Source organism: Mirounga angustirostris, unplaced genomic scaffold (genome assembly GCF_029215605.1).
Source record: "Mirounga angustirostris isolate CCGP_5_RB_7025 unplaced genomic scaffold, mMirAng1.0.hap1 SCAF_7, whole genome shotgun sequence".
NCBI classification, from domain to species: domain Eukaryota; kingdom Metazoa; phylum Chordata; class Mammalia; order Carnivora; family Phocidae; genus Mirounga; species Mirounga angustirostris.
Window position 1 is genome coordinate 86,866,596 of NW_026991715.1, and position 22,803 is coordinate 86,889,398.

The 22,803-nt window shown below is 34.9% G+C and overlaps 1 protein-coding gene and 1 pseudogene across 1 annotated transcript in view; one reads left to right on the forward strand and one right to left on the reverse strand.

Moving 5' to 3' along the window:
- The window catches only part of TMEM232 (transmembrane protein 232), a gene marked incomplete at its 5' end in the record, with an annotated part of 234,712 nt that overhangs the window by 62,911 nt on the left and 148,998 nt on the right, over positions 1-22,803 (reverse strand). The gene's annotated exons all lie outside the window — the stretch shown is intronic.
- LOC123852876 (L-lactate dehydrogenase B chain-like) lies at positions 5,799-6,796 on the forward strand (annotated as a pseudogene).

A 22,803-nucleotide genomic window follows, 5' to 3' on the forward strand; every position in this document is an offset into this window, starting at 1 on the left:
AAAGGAAGGACATAACAGCAAGGAGAGAAAACTTTGGAACAAAGAAAATCCAGAGAAGACACAACCACAGATGGGGGAGGAAAACTAGAAAGAAAAAATGTGTTAGGGTGCCTGGGTGGCTCAGTTGGTTAAGCGACTGCCTTTGGCTCAGGTCATGATCCTGGAGTCCCGGGATCGAGTCCCACATCGGGCTTCCTGCTCAGCAGGGAGTCTGCTTCTCCCTCTGACCCTCCCCCCTCTCATGTGCTCTCTCTCTCTCTCCCCCATTCTCTCTCTCAAATAAATAAATAAAATCTTTAAAAAATTTAAAAAAAAAAAAGAAAAAATGTGTTAGAAAACAGAGAAGCAATTTTAAAAGGGGATAGTTAGGCAAAGACAGAGATATGGATATATGATATGTTAAGAACAAAGAAAAAAGGTTAAAAACCAGTTAAATTTATTTTATTTTGCAGAAGGTTTTTTCTTTCTTTCATTAACTTCTTTCCTTTCTAAATATTTATGGGCATGAATCCAGAACAGTATGTATCATCAAAGTGCAAATTGTCTATGATCATATCTCCTTGAGATAATTGCTGTTTAATTTGGCTTATTTCCTTCCAGTCACTTTCAGTATATGTGGAAATAGTCAATGAGAATGCATTAGTTATCAAATGTGCCATTTGTCAATGTAACATTATGGTCTTTGAACTGTTGAATGATTTCTGCTTAAAATTCAAATTTGTCTGAAAACAGTGTTGCAACTCACCATATTTTAATGTTTGATTTTTCCTAACAAATCATTTTCATTCCTTTTTTTTAAATTTAATCTCATTTTAACAGTTTCTTCTCAGTTACACTTAGTTTAATTTTTCCTTTGGCTACTATGGAACTAATGGCATTTACTTTTATTATAATTTATATGTCTTGTCTTTTTTTTGTTTTATTTGCTATGTCTTGTATGATTTATTGTTTTTACTGTGTATATTCTCCATGTAGAATTTTGTTATTCCTCTTCTAATTTACTCCCATGATTAGGAAGGCATATATTCTATTTTTAATTCTTTTCATTACATTAATATTTCTCAAAAAATTCTATATATCAAAAATTATTAGGGTAAAAAAATAGACTTTGCATCATAATCTCCTTTTGATTATTTCCCCACTCTATATAAGAGGGGGAATGTAACACATTTTTACTTATTCCTTTTGTCAGATTTTAAAACTATAATGTGTATTTTTGGAGCCACATTAATATTATCTAAGCTTGTTAAATAAATTATAATTTTATTTTTACACAATGCTATTTTTATGCAATACTATTTTTATTCAATTCTGTAACAAATGTAAAACAATTAAACTGAAATCTATGTTTAATTTAATTCAATGTTGACTGCCAGTGTTTGTAGAAGTATTAGCTGGATGATTGTTTCTAAAGCTAAATAACAGATTATTGTCTTCAAATAATGTAGAGTCTAATGGCTTTATTTCAATGGTATTGCTCTTTCTTGTTCTCTATTTTGGTTGAAAACACTCTGAAGCTTTGAGTTAAGTCCATTCTTAATCTCTTAATTTAGGTACTTTATAGAAAGTATAGAGGCATTCCAGTGAAGATGGTGGAGTCAGAGGACCCTAACCGCACCTTGTCCCATGGATACAACTAGATAACAGACACATCAGTGTCAATAACCCAGAAAATGGTCCAAAGACTGATAGAACAGACTCTTCACAGCTAAATGTAGACAAGAGTCCACATCAAAGAGGGTAGGAAGGGTAGAGACCAGGTCAGGAGCTAAACAGACCAGCAGGAATGTCCTCAAGAGAGAGGCACTTTGTAGGCATGGAAAAGGGAGAGAAACAGATCCTCACACCTGAAACTCCAGGCACAGGGAGCCGGAATGAGGAAGATGAATCCCTATAACATTTGGCTTTGAAAACCAGAGAGGCCAAATTTTTGAGTTCTTACAATCAGTGGGGCTTAAAAGCTGGAATTTAAAAAATCAGTACGCTTCTAGGAAACCTGGGAGGGGAAGGGAAACTGAATTCCCACCCTTAAAGAGACAACACAACAAACAGCCCCACAGAGATACATCACAGAAGCAGCAGTTTTGAAAAATACCTATGGTATATGGGAGGGAGATTTGTTTACTAATGTCAGAGTGTGTGCTGGAGGGGCAAGGGTCATTGGGAGACTTCTCCAGCAAAAAGGGTTGGTATGGGCCACTTCCCTCCCCTACTTCCCAGCCTAGACACAGGGACACCTGTGGGAACCACCACAGCACACTTACCACCTAACTTGCTAACAGTGTGAGTCACACCATCTCGTTCAGCAGACATGGCTGTTCCAGCCAGGCCTTAGCTCCAGGTTACCTCCTACAGCACACTGGACAAAACATTGCTACACCCTGCTTCCCAATCCTGGGGGTTCTTCAGATCTGCCTAGATCTCACCTGGCCTGCCTAGGTCCTTGGCAGCTAGAGATCCCCTCCTGACAGTGCAGAAATTACTGGCACTGCATGCCCCACCTGTGAAGTTTCATGCTGTTTGATGCTATTGCATCATTGGCACATGCCTGGTCTGACTGAACTTAAGCCCAGGTGGTCCAAGACTGCCCACTAATAGGGGACCAAACTCTGCCCACAATAGGCAAAGAGAGCCATCACAGATAACTGGACTGAAGGCAAAAGCAGCTCAGCCACAAGAGCAGGGTGCACACAACACACACACAGGAAACACCCCTGAAGTGCCAGGTTCTGGTGAACAGGGGACATTACACTGCAGGTCACTACAGGATCTCTTCTTCATAAGGCCACTATGTTCAAGTTCAGGAGACATACCTTACTTCCATAACACACAGAAACAGTCACAGAGGGAGACAAAATGAAGATTCAGAGCAGTATGTCCCAAATGATAAAAAAAAAAAAGGACAAAAATCACAGCAAGAGACCTAAATGAAATGGATATAAGTAACATGCCTGATAGAGAATATAAAGTAATCATCATAAAGATACTCACTGGATTTGAGAAAAAAGTGGAGGACTTCAGTGAGACCCTTAACAAAGGGACAGGAAACATAAAAAAGGAAACAGAAATGAAGAACTCAATAAATGAAATTAAAAATACACTAGATGCATTCATCAGTCGATGGACACTAGATGCAATGTATAGAAGATTAATGGAAGCACAAGAACACATCAATTACCTGGAGAGCAGAGTAATCAAAGGCAAACTAAATAGGAGAGACAAAAAATAATGAAATATGAAAATAGACTAAGGGAATACAGCGACACCATTAAGCATAATAACATTCACATTATAAGGATCCTAGAAGGAGAAATTAGATAAAGGGAACAGAATGTCCTTGAAGAAATAATAGCTGAAAACTTCCATAATCTGGGGAAGGAAATATACCCAGATCCAGGAGGCAGAGAGAGCCCTCAAGAAAATCAACTCAAGGAGGTCCACACAAAGACACACAGTAATTAAAATGGCAAAAAGTAGTGATAAAGAGAGAAATTAAAAGCAGCAAAAGGAAAGAAAACAGTTACATACAAGGGAAACCCCATAAGGCTATCAGCTTATTTTTTAGCAGAAATTTTGCAGGCCAGAAGAGAGTGGCATGACATATTCAAAGTGCTGAAAGAAAAAATCTGCAGCCAAGAATACTCTATTGAGCAAAGCTATCTTTCAGAATGGGGTGGGGGGGGGGGGAGGTTTCCCAGACAAACAAAAGCTAAGGTAATTCATGACCAGTAAACCAGCCCTACAAGAAATGTTAAAGGGGACTTGAGTGGAAAGGAAAGACCATAAGAAGGAGTAAGAAAATTAGAAGCACAAAAGCAGTAAAATCAAGTATATCTATAAAAATCAGTAAAAGGATTCGCAAAATAAAAGGATGTAAAGTATAACCCTATATACCTAAAACATGGAGGTGAGAGAAGTAAAGAATGGATTCAAACTTAAGTGACCATCAACTTAATATAGACTGCTATACGTATAAGATGTTATATCCAAACCCAATGGTAACCACAAATCAAAAACCACTAACAGACAAACAATAAAGAGGAAGGAATCCAAGTATATCACTAAAGAAAGCTAGCAAATCATGAGAGAAGAGAGCAAGAAAGGAAAAGAGTAGAACTACAAAAACCATAAAACAAATAACAAAATGGCTATATGTACATACCTATCAATAATTACTTTGAATGTAAATGGACTAAATGCTCCAATCAAATACACAGGGTGATGGAATGGATTAAATAAAAAAGATACATTTATATTCTTTCCACAAGAGACACATTCCATATCTAAAGACACATACAGATTGAAAGTGAAGGGGTGAAAAAGCATTTATTATGCAAATGGAAGTGAAAAGAAAGCCAGGGTAGCAATACTTATATCAGACAAAATAGACTTTAAAACAAAGACAGTAACAAGAAAAAAAGAACACCACATTATCATAAAAGAAATAATCTAACAAGATACAAACGTTGTAAATATTTATGCATCCAACATGGGAGTACCCAAATACATAAAGCAGCTTATAACATACATGAAGTAGTCAATAATAATAGAATGATAATAGGTGATTTTAACACCCTACTTATATCAATGAATAGATCATCCAAACAGAAAAATCACAAAGGAAACAATGGCTTTGAATGACATATTGGAAGGATGGATTTAGCAGACATATTCAAAATAATTCATCCTGAAATAATACACGTTCTTCTCAAGTGCACATGGAACCATCTCCAGAATAGATCACATATTAAGCCACAAAACAGTCTCAACAAATTCAAAAAGATTGAAGTCACACTGTGCATCTTTTCCAACCCAAATGCTAGAAATTAACCACAAGAAAAAATCTGGAAAGAGCATAAATATATAGATGTTAATTAAGTTATCTGATTTGTTAGTATGTAATTGGCTACAGTAATCTGTTATCACATTATGTATTTCTGTGGTTATGTGTTGTATTGTTTTTCTCTTCCATTTCTCACTTTGGTTTTTGAGTATACTCTCTTTTTTTCTTAGCTAATGTAGTTAAAGCATTGCAATTTTATTTACTTTTTGGAAAAGCTGGTCATTACTATTAAAAAAATAACATGCTACCACACAATGTGGGTAAACCAAGAAATCAAAGAGGAAATAAAAAATACTGGAAACAAATGAAAATGAAAACATGACAATCCAAAATCTTGGGATGCAGCAAAAGTTATTCTAAGAGAAAGTTTATGGCTTTATAGGCCTACCTCAAAAACAAAACAAAAAAATCTAAAATAAAAAAACCTAACCTTACACCTAAAGAGCTAGAAAAAGAAGAACACAAACAAAATCCAAAACCAGTAGAAGGAAGAAAATAAAAAGAGTAGAGCAAAAACAAAATAGAAACTGAAAAAAAAAAAACCAATAGAACAAATCAATGAAATCAGGAGCTGGTTCTTTGAAAATTGATAAACCTTTAGCCGGACTCATTCAAAAAAAAAGAGAGAGAGAGGGTCCAAATAAAATTAGGAATGAAAGAGATATAACAGGCACCACAGAAATACAGAAGATCATAAGAGGATATGAAAAAATTACAAAGCCAACAAATTGGACAACCTAGAAGAAATGGATAAATTCCTAAAAACATATCACCTACCAAAACTGAAGCAGGAAGAAATAGAAAATTTGAACAGACTGATTAATAGCAATGAAATTGAATCTGTAATAAAAAAAAAAAAACTCCCCCAGTAGGCAGATCCTGCACTGGAGGAGACACACACAGCTGACATTGTCTTCTTCCCATGACTCTTACAGCCGTTTCTCTCCTGGCCATAATGGCAACTCTTAAGGAAAAACTGAGTGCACCAGTTGCAGAAGAAGCAACCAATCCAAACAATAAGATCACTGTAATGGGTGTTGGACAAGTTGGTATGGCATGTGCCATCAGCATTCTGGGAAAGTCTCTGGCAGATGAACTTACCCTTGTGGATGTTTTGGAAAATAATTTCAAAGGAGAAATGATGGATCTGCAACATGGGAGCTTATTTCTTCAGACACCTACAATTGTGGCAGATAAAGATTATTCTGTGACTGCCAATTCTAAGATTTTGGTGGTAACTGTGGAAGTCCACCAGCAGGAGGGAGAGAGCCATCTCAATCTGGTGCAGAGGAATGTTCATTTCTTCAAATTCATTATTCCTCGATAGTCAAGTATAGTCCTGATTGTATCATAATTTGTGGTTTCCAACCCAGTGGATATTCTTATATATGTTACCTGGAAACTATGTGGCCTACACAAGCATCCTGTGATTGGAAATGGTTGTAATCTGGATTCTGCTAGATTTCACTATCTTATGGCTGAAAAACATGGCATTTATTCAACTGCCATGGATGCATTTTGGGAGAACATGGAGACTCACATGTGGTTGTGTGGAGTGGAGTGAATGTGTCAGGCATTTCTCTCCAGGAAATTAATCCAGAAATGAGAACTGACAATGACAGTGAAAACTGGAAAGAAGTGAATAAGGTGGTAGCTGAAAGTGCCTATGAAGTCATCAAGCTAAAGGGATATACCAACGGGGCTATTGGATTAAGTGTGGCTGATCTCATTGAATCCATGCTTAAAAATCTATCCAGGATACATCCAGTGGCAACAATAGTGAAGGGAATGTATGGCATTAAGAATGAAGTGTTCCTGAGCCTCTCATGTATCCTGAATGCTCAGAGATTAACCAGTGTTATCAATCAGAAGCTAAAGGATGATAAGATTCCTCAGCTCAAGAAAAGTACAAATACCTTATCAGACATCCAGAAAGACCTAAAAGACCTGTGACTTCTGGCTTCTAGGCTATAGAAATTTAAAACTCTAATGTGATTAACCATGAGCCTTTAGTTTTTCATCCATATACATGGATCACAGTCTGTTTTTATCTTCCCAAATATATTAATCTGGGTTCACAGAATCAATGCCCATGCTTGGTTTAATGCTTGCAATAGGAGCCCTTGAACAAATAAGATTAATTATTGTACTGTGTTTCTAAAAATAAAAAACAAAACAAACAACAACAACAACAAAACTAAAGTCCAGGACCAGAAGTTTTCACAGCTGAATTCTACCAATCAGGAGCTGGTTCTTTGAAAACATTTAATGAAAAGTTCACAGCTATTCTTCTCAAACTATTCTAAAAAATAGAAGATGAAGGAAAGGTTCCAAATTCATTATATGAGACCAGAATTACCTTGATACTAAAACCAGATAAAGACACTGCAAAAAAGAGATGTTTATCTCTGATGAACATAGAGGCAATAATCCTCAACAAAATATTAGCAAACCAAATCCAACAATACATTAAAAACATCATTCACTATGATCATATGGGATTTATTCCTGTTATGCAAGAGTGGTTCAATATTTGTAAATCAGTCAACATGACACATCACATTAGCAAAACTAAGGATAAAAATCATATGATCATTTCAACAGATGCAGAGAAAGCATTTGACAAAATACAACATAGATTCATGGTAAAAACCCTCAACAAATTAGGGTTAGATGGAACATACCTCAACATAATAAAGGCCATATATGAAAAAACCAACAGTGAACAACAAACTCAATGAAGAAAAACAGAGCTTTTTCCCTAAGATCAGGAACAAGACAAGGACGTCCACTCTCACCACTTTTATTTAACATAATACTACATAGAAGTCCTAACCACGGCACTCGGATAAGAAAAAGAAACAAAAGACATCCAAATTAGTAAGGAAGAAGTAAAACTTTCATTATTTGCAGATGTCATGATACTATATATGGAAAACCCTAAAAACTCCACCAAAAAACTAGTGGAACTGATAAATGAATTTAGTAAGGTCACAAGATACAAAATCAATATACAGAAATCTGTTGCATTTCTGTAGCCAAATTAGGGAAGCAACCCAAGTGTCGCTCAATAGATGAATGGATGAATGGATACTGAAGATGTGGTGTGTATACACACACACAATAGAATATTAATCAACCATAAAAAGGTTTGAAATGTTGAGGCGCCTGGGTGGCACAGTTGGTTGGGCATCCAACTCTTGGTTTTGGCTCAGGTCATGATCTCAGGATCATGAGATCGAGCCCTACATCAGGTTCCACACTCAGCACAGAATCTGCTTAAATTTCTCCCTCTCCACTGCCCCTCCCTGCCCCTGTGCATGCTCTCTCTCTCAAATAAATAATCTTAAAAAAAGATTTGAAATCTTGCCATTTGCTGCAACATGGATGGATCTAGAGAGTATAACGTTAAGTGAAATAAGTCAGTCACAGAAAGATAAATATAAGACTTAACTAGTATGTGGAATTTAAGAAACAAATGAGCCAAGAAAAAAAAGAGACAAATGAGAAAACAGACACTCAACTATAGAGAACAAACTGATGGTTACCTGAGGGGAGGTGGCTTGAGGAATGGGTGAAATAGGTGATGGGGAAAAAGAGTAGATTCATCATGATGAGCACTGAGTAATGTATACAATTGTTGAATCACTATATTGTACACCTGAAACTAATATAAAACTATTTTAACAATACAAAATTTTATAAGTCATTAACTAGACTTCATCAAAATTAAAATGTTTTTCTTTGTGTAACATACTGCCTTGGAAGATGTAAAGACATACCACAGATAGAAAATATTTGCAAAACAGATATCTAACAAAGAACTTATATCCATGATTTTAAAAAAACTTTCAAATATTTTACAAAACAAGATCTATAGATGCTAAATAAGTACATGAAAATTTGCTCTGCATCAGTAATCATTAGGCAAAGGAGATTTAAGACTACAAGATACTATTGCACATCTGTACGAATGTCTACAATTAAAAAACAAAAATTTTAAAAAATGGCAATATCAAGTGTTCACAACTAGAGCTTTAATATGTTCCAAATGGGAAGGCAAAAGAGTGTAGCCACTTTGGATAACAGTGTGACTGTTTTTTATAAAACTAAACATACTTTTTACATGTAATTCAGGAATCTCACCCCTAGGTATTTATCCAAATGAAATAATAATATGTATTTATCCTAAAATGTTTATGGGCATGTTTATAGTGACTATATTCATAGTCTCCAAAAAACTGGAAACCAAATGTCCTCAAACTGATTTATAGATAAAACTTGGTATATTCATACAGTGAAAGCTACTCTGCAATGTAAAGGAATATACAAATATATGCAACAACATAGACCAATCTCAAATGCATATTAAAAGAAAGAAGTCACTGGAGACAGAACTTAGGTGCTATAAGTTAAAATGGAATTCAAATAATATCTTCCAATAGAAATAATGCTATATGTCAGAAAGAACTTTTCCATCTTTTTATAAAAATCACTGCAAATGTCACAGATAATAATAATATACATTATAATGCATTCTAAAATGTGTATGTATTTTGACTGGGCAAAGTATATATGTATTATATATGTAATAGACAATAAAGTCAGATGTATTATATAAGTTATATTATATATATATGTATATATATATTCACTCATTGCTTATGATGATAAAGGTACTATATCCATATCTATCATCTATCCATAGACAGAATCTTTATCATAAACTCCTTGAGGATGGAAATTGTGTTTTTCTGCCATTGTTTATCATAACTCCTTTTTTTTCAGATTTTATTTATTTATTTGAGAGAGACAGAGAGCACAAGCAGGGGAAGGGGCAAAGTGAGAGGGAGAAATAGACCTCCTCACTAAGCAGGGAGCCCGACACAGGGCTCGAACCCAGGACCTGGGATCATGACCTGAGCCAAAGGCAGACGCTTAACAACTGAGCCAACCCAGGCACCCCTATGGTAACTTCTTATAAATAAAGGAAGTTCTCCCATCAATTATATCTTGAAGATCCTAAATACGATTGTTTTTAATTTTTTGTTATTTTAGTTTCATCTTAACTTATTCCATCTTTTAACTGCTGATTTTCTTCACTTAGTTCTCTTGTAGTATTCATTTGTGGGAATTTTGGTTGCAAGCTAATTTTAAGTTGATGTTTTAATTTCTCTCTCTCATCTCCTTCACCCTTCACTTGTTTTCCTCCTCACTCTTTCTTTGCTCAATGTTTCCTGCATCTTAGTTTTACAACCATCCTCTTCAGGTTGTCCCAGTTTTCTGGTGTTCTAATACAAAACAAGGTCACATGTTGGCTTTGTGGAGCTCCTTTAGTTACATGGAGATACTGCAAATCAATAAACCAGCAGAGTCTTAGCTCAGTTCCTAGTTTAGAGGTTATATCTGTGTCCTCCTAATTTCCTGGGAATGCAGCCTGATATAAGCCATAGGCTCAGGCATGATTAATAGCAGCTATCATCATCCCTTCAGGAAAGAAGGGGAGCTGACTGAAATTATAGCAGTAAGCCTGGCTACAGCTCCCCACCTTATGCTGGGGTGCTTTTATTCCCTGATACCCCATAGCAAATGAACCCAAGGAAGTCTCCACCAGCTTTTGGCCACCGTGCTAAGCCTCATTCACTACTCTCCATTTCTTTTATGGTTTTTATATATGGATATGCTTTCCTTATTTTTTGTATGACTATGAATTTTTTACTCTTAAAAGCCATTTTTATATACTTTCTATGTGCTTGGAGCAGTTGGAAGGGATGAAATGATCTGGGGCTTAAAGTATGTACTTACTGTATTAGTTTGATTAGAAGTTTTGTATGTAAAACACTCTAAATATTTGCTAAACTAACTCATATAAAATTTCATCAATGTGAAACATTACAGTTATGTTCTACTGAATTCTTTTTTGCCCCATCCAGCATTGTGTATTGCATCAAAACAAAATGAATGTCTCTGTGAGGTTAATAGGAACTAATCCTTTGGGATAATCATCAAGCATCTTTAAAGAGGCAAGACTACTGGATGGCATATGTAGAAATTAACCTAGGCACATTTCTTTTCCAGCCTTATTATTTTGCTTACATACTTCTGTGTAGAAAATACAGATATTAGAGATCACATTTTGTGCTATTGCCTTGGAAACATCAACTTTCTGCTATTCTCAACTATATCAGCAGCAATCCTTACCCCCTAATGCTAGGCAAAGTAGAACTCTCTTTTAGACTACATGGACCAACTCTTATTTGCACTAAAGCCTTTATTCTTCCATCCATTAGCAGGGTTGATATCTCTTAATGTCAAAAGGTACACAAAGCTTCAAAGACACATAGCCCTGAATTTGATCTTAAAAATACAAAATCAAAGATTTTTTAAATCTTAGAAATAAGTCCTGCCTTTTACCTTATAGTAGTGAATTAAAAATATTACCAGCTTATGCCTACTGGTCATTGATATTAAAAATAAGTAGCTGTGAAGTAGGACTTCCAAATATTCTTCAAAGTATTTGCCTTGGTGAGACACAAAGAGCCTTGGTTTGTTAATGGTTTCTAAATACCATTCCCCACTAAAAGGAACCAGGACTCCTTGAAGAAATGGCTGACTTCAAGACTGGGGCAGGAAAGATATAAGGTGAAAAGTAGCTTGTTTCAAGAAAGTCTAGAAGCAGTTGAAAAGACTGACACATGCCAAATGACAGAGGAACCTGACTGAAGGCAATATATAGAACCAAGTAAATGATGAGAATAATAGATTAAAATTCATTGAAGGGGCACCTGGGTGGCTCAATTGTTAAACATCTGCCTTCAGCTTAGGTCACGATCCCAGGGTCCTGGGATCGAGCCCCACATCTGGCTCCCTGCTTGGCAGAAAGCCTGCTTCTCCCTCTCACACGCCCCCTGCTTGTGTTCCCTCTCTTGCTGTGTCTCTGTCAAATAAATAAATAAAATCTTTAAAAAAATAAATCTCATTGAAAAAAATAAGAATCAGTAAAATGATAGTGATATAAGTAAGTAAATGAATAAATAAATAATTGCATACATAAGTAAAGAGGGAGGAAGGGAAAGCTCTTTCGGAAGACAACTGACTTCATAAATGTAGTAGAAACACTAGAGGTAGAAAATCACAATTTTGCAACTATGATCGCTATGATCGCTATTCAAGAAATAGCAAAAAAAAAATCAATGAATACTAAAACCAGTGGGTGGAGGTTTAATTGGAACCAAGAAACAAAAATTAAAATCACCAATAATTGAATAGACTAGTACCATCCTTGATATGATACACTGAGAAGGACATATCATTTCTGTACTTTTGTTGCTGAAAATGGACAACCTGAATCTAATTATGAGGAAAAATTAAATTCATATTGTGTTTAATTCTACAATGTAGTTTCCTGTAGTCTGCAAAAAAGTCAAGATAAAGAAACATAAAGAAAGGCTGAGGAACGGTTCCAGACTAAATGAGAAAAGAGAGATAGGACAATCAAATGCAATGTGTGATTCTGGACTAGATCCTGGACCTACGGGGAAAAATGAGCTATAAAGGAATTGTCAGAAAAATTGGAAAAAATTGAATATGGACTGGGAATTATAGGATAGCAATTTATCAACTTTAATTTCCTGATTTCAATAATTGTTCTGTTATTTATATAAGAGAATATTCTTGTTCTGCGAAATACACTACAGGATTTAGGAATAAAGGGGAATGATGTCTGAAATTTACTTTCAAATGGTTTGGTAAAAATGTATGTTGTATCTGATATACATACATCATATGTGTGTGTATGTGTTTGTGTGAATAGATAGATGGATAAATAGATAATAGGCATTGCATGATAAAGTAAATGCGGCAAAATACTAACAATCTGTGATTCTGGAAAAATGGTGTATGAATATCATTTGTCCTACTCTGGCAAATTTTCTTTTGTTTGAAATTATATCAAGACTAAAAGCCCTCCCCCAAAAATACTTGTATTAGCATGCTAAACATTTATTCCAAAAATATTGCAAATATTATTTTTGCTCAAATCATTTAAGTACTTTTAAAAAATTATCTTTAAGGATACTTTGCCACAGCTCTCTCTCTCACACACACACACAAATGCTTCTATACATATCATAATTGGATATTTGTTAGATACCTTAATTTTACATGTCCCAAGCATATTATTTTTGCCCATTTAGTTCTGTTTTTTCCCTTGGTCTAATTCCAAACCATTCTTATTTTAGTTAAATGGCAAAATTCTCCCTCTTGCTGAGTTCAAATACATGGGACTTATTCCCAAGACCTCTTTTCCCTTCCTTTTCTCCATCTCCAATTCATTAGTATTTACTGTTAGTTCTACCTTCAAACACTCTTCTCTAACTCCACCTTTCCATCCTTACTCCAGACCCTCTATTGCATCTCACCTGACCTAGAGTACCACCCTCCCACCTGATCTCCCTGTATCTCCTCTTGCCTCTGTGTTCTCCATCACAGTGGCCTTCCTTCTGCCCACTCTACAGGCCAGGCTGACAGTTCTCATCTGAAGGTCGTTGTGCTTGCTATCTGAAACACTCATCCTCCAGGGATTCACATGGCTATCTCTGTTCATCATCCAGGTCTTCAATCAAATGTCACCTTCTCTGAGAAGCCTTTCCTGACCACCCTGTATAAGGAAGCCATATTCTACCTCATTTTTTCATCCCATTACTTGAACTTTTTCATAGCACTTCCTGCACACTGAATTTATGATAATTTATTTTTAATATAGTTATTTTTATTCCCACATTAAAAGAGCCATAGAGGAGGAAATTGCCTCTTCAGTCTCTTATCAGCAGAGTACAGTACCTGACAAATTGTAGATGCTCAATAAATATCAAATGAGTGAAAATGGAGAAAAGCTACCCAAGAAATATAGACTTGTAATGTTGTTGCTAGTGGACCATAATATCTCACTACTCAATGCTTCAGTCAGCAACTTGGGATTATGTTGATGGGGGCTGAAAAGTAGAAAAGCTGGGGAGAGGAGAACAAGGAAAAAAAACTGCAAGTCTAGACAAGCTGTTATGGGGCCAGACTGAGTCTGGAATCTAGATTTATGCTGCCAGTTTGCTCAAAATGGCATTAATTAGTAAGTGGTTGCACCCAGAAGAATGGGATAAATGTGAATGATACCTAGGAGGCCAGCCCTGCTAGCATATGGTATGACCTTTAAGCTCAAATCTATTCAGGTGTAACACACAGCATCAGTCAGAGGATATATAGTTCTCATATTAAAAAACATCTTTGTATAACAAGAGAAATCATTCCATATAAAATATAAATGAAGAGGAACTTTACATTTTGAACAAGAGACACATCTGAATACAAAATCAGAGAAGGAGACAAACCATAAGAGACTCTTAACTATAGGAAACAAACTGGGGGTTGCAGGAGGGGAGGTGGGGGGGATGGGGTAATTGGGTGATGGGCATTAAAGAGGCCATTTGATATAATGAGCACTGAGTGTTATATGCAACTGATGCATCACTAAATTCTACCTCTGAAATTAATACTATATGTTAATTAAATTGAACTTAAATTTTTTTTAAAAAAAGAGACATAACTGAGATAATATGAATCACCATAGCATTTGGAAAGACCTGAGAGCTAAACTTATATATACCATGAAACTAATATATATTATATATCATAAAACTACTATAAAATTCCATGCTTCCAGCCCACTAACTACAAATGTTTTCCAAAGACTTTGAGGCAGGAAATTAAAAGTAAATCATGCTAATGTCTGTCCTGGTAATACTCACACAGGAAACCAGGCTTCCTAAGTCAGTACTATCATTATAAGCAGACAATTTTCCTGAAGAAAACTCAGGCTATCTAACAAACCATACCAAGTAAAGCACTACCAAAACATGAAGATTTTCAATGTAGATACAGAGTGAAAATCTGTCTTCACTTTCTGCCACTACATTAGCATACTGTCAAATGAATATGCTGATAGACAAAGACAGGGAAAACCAGGTCAAGATCAGCCTGGTTGGGAAGCTGTCTTGATAAAATATTTTATCAGTGAGGCATCAAACTGGAAGTTCCTCAGAGCTTTGGTTATGTCTAGCTTTCTGTTTGTCACTGGGACCTCTACCTGACAAAGCTGTCACATTCAACTTCTTAAGACATTCCATCAGTGTCATCTATGATTGGTAGTTAACATCATATGACAAGGCAGAGTCCATGAAAGGGTAGTCTAGAGCCCGGACCCTTTACCAGCCCTGAAGTTAGACTGCCTAATATTTTAGCTTGGTCCAATTTCAGTAAAGGGATCTGAATGTACCAGAATATTACTTTTTTATCCTCCTTAGAATACCTCTTATTTAAAGAAAATTTCAATTTCAATTTGCTGTTTAAGTAGACTGCCACCTCAGTATTTTGGTATATAAATAAACGTTGTAAAGGTTGCTTTCACAATTCAGCAATTCCAAAAATTTAATACGTAATACATAACCACTAATTTAGGAACTTGAACTAAATAATAATAAAATGTGCCCAACCATGTATCTACAAATTCACTCATCAGTGCATTGTTGGTGAAAGTAAAATGGGATGTAATGTACAACATGATGGCTGCAGTTAACACTGCTGCATGATATATAGAAAAGTCACTGGGAGAGTAAATCCTAGGAGTTCTCATCATAAGCAGAAATTTTTTTTTTCTTTTTACTTTTTATGAGAAAATGGATGTTAACTGAACCTACTGTGGTAATCATCTCACAAAGTATGTAAATCAAACTATCATGTTGTATGTCTTAAACCTATACAGTGATGTATATTAATTATTTCTCAATAAAACTGGGGGGGGAGGGGGATGAAATAGGCTTTTACAGAGCCAGACTTTAGTGGAACAGCACCACTTCCAATCTGAAACAGCTGCAGAAATGTTAGGAAAATTCTATTTCTAATGACTAATAGCAAATTTCTGGAAGGACAAATGATTAGCCAACAAATCCTTGGGATTTGCTTGGCTCCTCCATATTCAACATTATCAAAATTCTATATTTTCTCCTAATGGGATATTAGGCATTTGTGTTACAAACAAAATGCAACAATAAATTATATTTTCTTTAACTTAAAGAAAGTAAAACATTTGGAAATTAATTAAATGACCAATGACAGAGAATTGGTTAAAAGAGCTAGGACTCCTGCTGGCAATATGGTACTCAATACTACTAATTGAGTAGAAAATAATAGTTCATTTATTGACTTATTCTCCCAATATTTGCTGAGTATCTACCATGCATCATCCTCTATGTTAGCGATGAACAAGACAGAAAAATCCCTGCTCTAATGATATTTTCATTCTAGAGAGATTTAATGAGTTGGAAAAACCTTCTAAGAATAACAGATAATAGATTATAAAATTGTATATACAAAATAATCTCAATTATGTAAAATAAATAAGCTACTTATTTACTAAGTGAGTACTGCTATTTGAGTTGAAAGGCATCTGTGGAGAAAGTGGGTGTTGCCTGAGAAAAGCAAATAGCTACTCAGACAAATCCCCACCATTTTATTAGCTCAGTACTTCTGAGACAGATGCAAGTTATATCAATTCAGGAAAGTAGATCGCTCTCTAATGTAGATTCATATAAACTAATTTTAAAAAACAGATGCACAAAAACAGAATGCCAGATATTGATTTACAAAAAGAACTAATTTAGCAGCATAATCTCTCCCTATAGGCAGTTCCACACAGGAAAACAATTTTATTTTTTTCAAGTTTGCATATAGAACAAAAGATCAGAGCAAAGGAAATTAGATAGATTAGAGCTGGTTACTACAATGCTCACTTTTCTCTGCTTCCACTGCTGACTAGCCTCCTAAATTGACCCATTCTTTCTTAAATTTTTTCACTCAGGAGAGTAAAGTAATATGATTGAATGAGGATCTTTTGGTATGTATAATCTCTCCCCTTATCCATTAATGTGTATTTATTTCTAGGTTTTGAAGTTCATAAGGCCCCAGTGGTATCTTAGTGGTTGGCTTAAGTATGTATGGGGGGGGTGTGTGTATTTCTGTACTGGGTAAACCACCTCCAAAAAATAGATCTGGAAGGGAACACACTAAAATAGTAATAATGATTATCTAAGGTTGATAGGAAAAGGGATGAGTGAGGGCTTATTTCTTTTTCTCAATTTTTATAAAAAATATGTATTATGTTTATAACCAGAAAAGCAATTAAAGAAGATGGTGACAGACCAATACTCCCACCAAGAAAATGGAGAACACAAGCTTAAATCATTCACCTTGCTAAAGGATAGTGCTGCTAAAACAATGAAGGCCAGATAAGACAAGTTTTCAAGGGAAGAGAACCAAAGAGACAAGCTAATCCTTCCTCGATACAATTTCTCCATGTAACTTGTCAATTGTGAATGCAGAGTAAGAGACTAAAAATCTGGGCTTTGCCTGGGTAGAGGCCTACTGATGGGGGACAGAAAAACTAGGGGAACTTTTGGTGGTCTTCTAAGGCTGGAGAGATAAAATTCAATCATTAATGAGCTTCAGAATCCAGCCAGTTTTTCTTTAGAAGTATTTACAAATTCTAAAACTATGCAGTGTGGAAAGCTATCATACTAGCAGAACACCTCTGAAAATCAAAAGAGCATTTGCAGCATAGTTTCAAAACTATGAATGCCGTCAGTTCCAAAACTCATGAAATATTTCAAAAGCTTGCAAACAAAAAATAAGAAAAATACAAAGAAAATAACACCTAGGCATATCATATTTAAAACTACTGAAAACAAAGATAAAAATTTTCAAATGAGATCTATATTAGCTTGCTTGGGCTCCTTTAAAAAAAAGTGTCATAAACTAAGGCACTTCAACAATAGAATTTTATAGTCTCACAGTTTTGGAGGCTATCAGACAACAAGATCAAGGTGTTGGCAATGTTATTCTCTCATGAGAACTATGAGGGAGAAATCTGTTCCATATTTCTATCTAAGCTTCCAATGATTTTCTGACAATCTTGGCATTCCTTGGATTTGGCTGCATCACCCTATTATCTGCCCTTATCTTCACATGGCATTCTCCGTGTGTGTGTATCTGCATCCAAATAACATTAGTCATACTGATTTAGGGGCCCACTCCACTCCAGTATAACTTCATCTTAACTAATTACATATGCAATATCTCTATTTTTATAAGATCACATTTTATACTAAGGATTAGGACTTCAACATATTAATTTTGGGGAGACAATTTGAACCCATAACAAATTATTGCCTTAAATAAATTTATAACTTTAAATATAAATGTAGAAAAGAAAGACTAATAATTAATGGTATTCCTTATGAGCAGGGATGTGATAATGGTAAATGAAACATTAGCAAATCTATTTGAGTGGCATATACAAACCATAATATATCATGATCATAAAGGTATAATTCCAGAAATACAAGTTCAGTTTATCAAATCAAAAATCAAGCAATGTAATTTACCAGCTTAACAGAATTTTTAAAAAAAATCATTTTAAGAGACGCATGAATATATTTGATAAAATCCAAGATCCTTTTATAATAAAAAAAAACTTAGTAAATTAGAAATAGGAATTACTTAACTTGATAAAGATGATTTTAAAATCCACAGCTAATAATTAATGGTGATTCATTGAAAACTTTATCCATTTAATTTTTTAAGGACCCTCTATATTGTTTTCCAGAGTAGCTGCACCAGTTTGCATTTCCACAAACAGTGCAGGAGGGTTCCCCTTTCTCCACCATTCTCCCCAACATCCGTTGTTTCCTGTTTTCTTAATTTTAGCCATTCTGACAGGTGTGACGTTGTATCTCATTGTGGTTTTGATTTGTATTTCCCTGATGATGAGTGACAGTTGAACATCTTTCTATGTGTCTATTGGCCATCTGGATATCTTCTTTGGAAAAATGTCTATTTATGTCTCCTTAACTGGATTAGTTGTTTTTGGGGCATTGAGTTTGATAAGTTCTTTATAGATTTTGGATACTAACCCTTTATCAGATATATCATTTGCAAATATCTTCTTCCATTCAGTAGGCTGCCTTTTAGTTTTGTTGATTACTTCCTTCGCTGTGCAGAAGTTTTTATCTTGATGAAGTCCGAATAGTTCATTTTTGTTTTTGTTTCCCTTGCCTCCAGAAACATGTCTAGTAAGGAGCTGCTATGGTCGAGGTCAAAGAGGATTTCCAATTTCATTCTTCATTCTGCATGGCTTTCCAGTTTTCCCAACACCATTTGTTGAAGAGACTATCTTTTCCATTGCATATTCTTTCCTGCTTTGTCAAAGACTAATTGAGCAAATAGTCTGGGGTTCATTTCTGGGTTTTCTGTTCTGTGCCATTGATCTACGTGTCTCTGTTTTTGTCATACTGCCTTGATCACTACAGCTTTGTAGTATAGCTTGAAGTCTGGAATTGTGATGCCTCCAGCTTTGTTTTTCTTTTTCAAGATTGCTTTGGCTATTTGGTGTCTTTACAAATGATTCTATACAAATTCCATACAAATTTTAGGATTGCTTGTTTTCACTCTGTGAAAAATGCCAGTGGTATTTTGACAAGGATTGCATTAAATGTGTAGATTGCTTTGGGTAGTATAGACATTTTAACAATATTTGTTCTTCCAGGCCATGAGCATGGAATGTTGTTTCCATTTCTTTGTGTCCTCTTCAATTTCTTTTATAAGTGCTCTATAGTTTTTAGAGTACAGATCTTTTACCTCTTTGGTTAGGTTTATTCCTAGGTATCTCATGGTTTTTGGTTCAATTGTAAGTGGAATTGGTTCCTTGATTTCTCTTTCTGCTGCTTCATTATTGATGTAAAGAAATGCAACAGATTTCTGTATGTTGATTTTATAACCTGCAATTTTGCTGAATTTTTGTATCAGTTCTAGTAGTTTTGTTGGTGGAGACTTTTGGGTTTTCTACATAGAGTATCATGTTGTATGTGAATAGTGAAAGTTTGACTTCTTCCTTGCCATAGAGAACTACCCTATGACTCAGAAATTCACTACTAGGTATTTACCCAAAGGATACAAAAATACTAGTTCAAAGGGGTACATGCACCCCGATGTTTATAGCAGCACTATCAACAATAACAAAATTATGGAAAGAGCCCAAATGTCCATCCACTGAAGAATGGATCAAGAAGATGTGGTATATATATAAAATGGAATATTATTCATCCATAAAAAAAGAATGAAATGTTGCTATTTGCAGCAACATAGCTGGATCTAGTGAAATTATGTATTATGCTAAGAAAAATAAGTCAGTCAGATAAAGACTAATACCATATGACTTCGCTCATACGTGGAATTTAAGAAACAAAAAAGATGAACATAGGGAAAGAGGAAAAAAAGACAGGGGTCACAAACCACAAAGACACTTAACTATAGAGAACAACTATTGAGGGGATGGGCTAAATGGGTGATGGATATTAAGGAGGGCATTTGTTGTGTTGAGCACTGGGTGTTATATTTAAGTGATGAATCACTAATTCTACTCCTGAAAACAATATTATACTACATGTTAACTAGAATTTAAATAAAAATTTGAAACAAGAAAAAAGTCTACGGCAAATGACAAAAAAAAGAAAAGAAAGAAAAAAGAAAGGTTTATCTATGAGACTGGGAATTATTCAGAAAATTCACAATATCATCACTTCTATTCAACTATAAATTGAAGGTCCTGGCCAGTATAATGAGAAGAGACAAGTACACAACACATAAGTGCTGGGATATAAAAAAGAAAAGAAAAACAATATTATTATCCTCAGTAACTTTTGTACATAGAAGATAAAGGTATCCATAGATACATTTTTAGACTTAATATCTATATTTAACAAGGCTGCTGTATACAAAATGCACAAAACATTGCCATTTATGACAACAAATAAATGGCAAATAAAAATTTTAAGATACCATTTATAAAATATCAAAAAATCAAATATCCAGAAGTAATACTAACAAAAATATTTAAGCATTCTATACTGAATATTATCAGAAATTAAAGAACATTTTAGTAAATTTAGGAATATACTATGATTATGAACTGAAAGGCTCAATACTCCGAAGATAGTATTTTTCCCAAATTAACTCCTGTATGCAACATTCATTAGCCAATGCTAAAATTTGTGTGAAAATTAAATCGGCCTGAAGAGCCTTAAGGCTGAATACTGAGGTAGAAGAATAGGTATTTTAAACAAGATTATAAAAAAAAAAAAAAAAAGATTTTTTTTTTTTTTTATAAAGTCACAGAAATTCAGATGATGATATTAGCTAAGGATATAGAAGTAGACCAATGGCACAAAACACAGTCCAGGAAAAGCCCACTCATATACAGTTACTTGATTTATGACTAAGATAATCCTTCAGTGCAGTAAGGAAAGGCTATCTTTTTTTCTTTCTCAATAACTATGCTGGATCCACTGGATATCCATAGAGAAGAAACATTTTGATATCTATGGCACCATTTACAAAATTCTATCCCTTATAGATTATAGTTTTTAATATGAATGACAGTTTCCAGGCAAGATGAAGTAACAGAACTTAATGTATGCCCTGTTTGAAAAATTGCTTTTTTTAAAAAAAGGAAAATTTATAAATACAGATTTTTAAAAAACTTGTTGTCAACACACTGCACATCAAAAAATGATAGACAACAATCCTCAAAGACAAGAAACAGACAAGGTCCCATTATCCTAACTTACTGCCCAAAGTCATCAAACCATGGAGAATCCAGGCAGAACTCAGCTGTTGCCTGAATCAAAGAGATGGATCTGGTCGTTAAAGGAGGCCAAAGCAGCTAGTTTTCAGGGCAAGTCGCTAGAAAGGAGAGAGCTTCATAGAGCAAGAACTCTGGACATCTCCAGAAGGCCCCGTTCAGCTGAGTAGTGATCAACCCATGCATTTGAGGGAACTACCAGGAACTGGAAAAAGAACCAATAGAAAAAAATAGAGAAAATAATCCTTGGTGCTCATACAGGAACAGAAATAGTCCATTTGCAATCACATTTCTCCTTCCTTTCATTGTCCCACCTTAGTGACTGGAAATGCAGAAAGCAGTGATTATATTTCTTTTATTATATTTACTATAACATCTTTTATATGATTTGCAATCCATGCAGAAGTAAAATTCATGACAAGAATAACAGAGAGGCCAGGAAGGGAAAGATAAAGTATAGTGTTCTTATGTGATATGTGAAGTATTACATCACTGGAAAGTTGACTGTGATAAGTTAAGATGTATACCATGACCCATATAGCAACCACATAAATAAGAGAGCAGAGTTAAACTAATAAGCCAACAAAGGAGATAAAATGCATCATTAAATGCTCAATTAATTCCAAATTAATTCAAAAGTAAGAACAAAAAGACAACAAAAAACAGGCAGGATAAATAGAAAAAAATAAAGATAGTATAATTAAACCAAATCATATTACTAATTATATTTAATGTATATGGTCCGAACATCCCAATTCATTGGTAAAGATTGACAGAATGGCTAAAGAAAGACTGAAGTAAAATCTGCCTACAAGAAACACACTCCTCACTACAAGTAGGTTAAAAATAGAACAGAAAACCATATTCCATGCTAACACTAATCATACAACATGTTAACATTAATCAAAATAACACTGGAGTGGCTATAAAAATGGCCGTTTGTGGGAGAAGCCACAGAAAGGCTGTGTGTGGCCTGCCACAATGATCATAAGTGATCCTGAAGTCTAGACAGAGGCCAGTGTGAGACGGGGTGACAGATAGGAGCCCATCAACTACATTCTCTCCTTCATTATCTCACCTTCCTCACTGGAACTACAGCAAGCAATTATTGTGTTTCTTTTGTTGTAACAAACATTATATCTGGGCTCTCGTTATAAAGAGTATTTACCACTGAGGGACAGGGTGCTCAGAACAGAAGTTCAAGAGGCCACTGTTT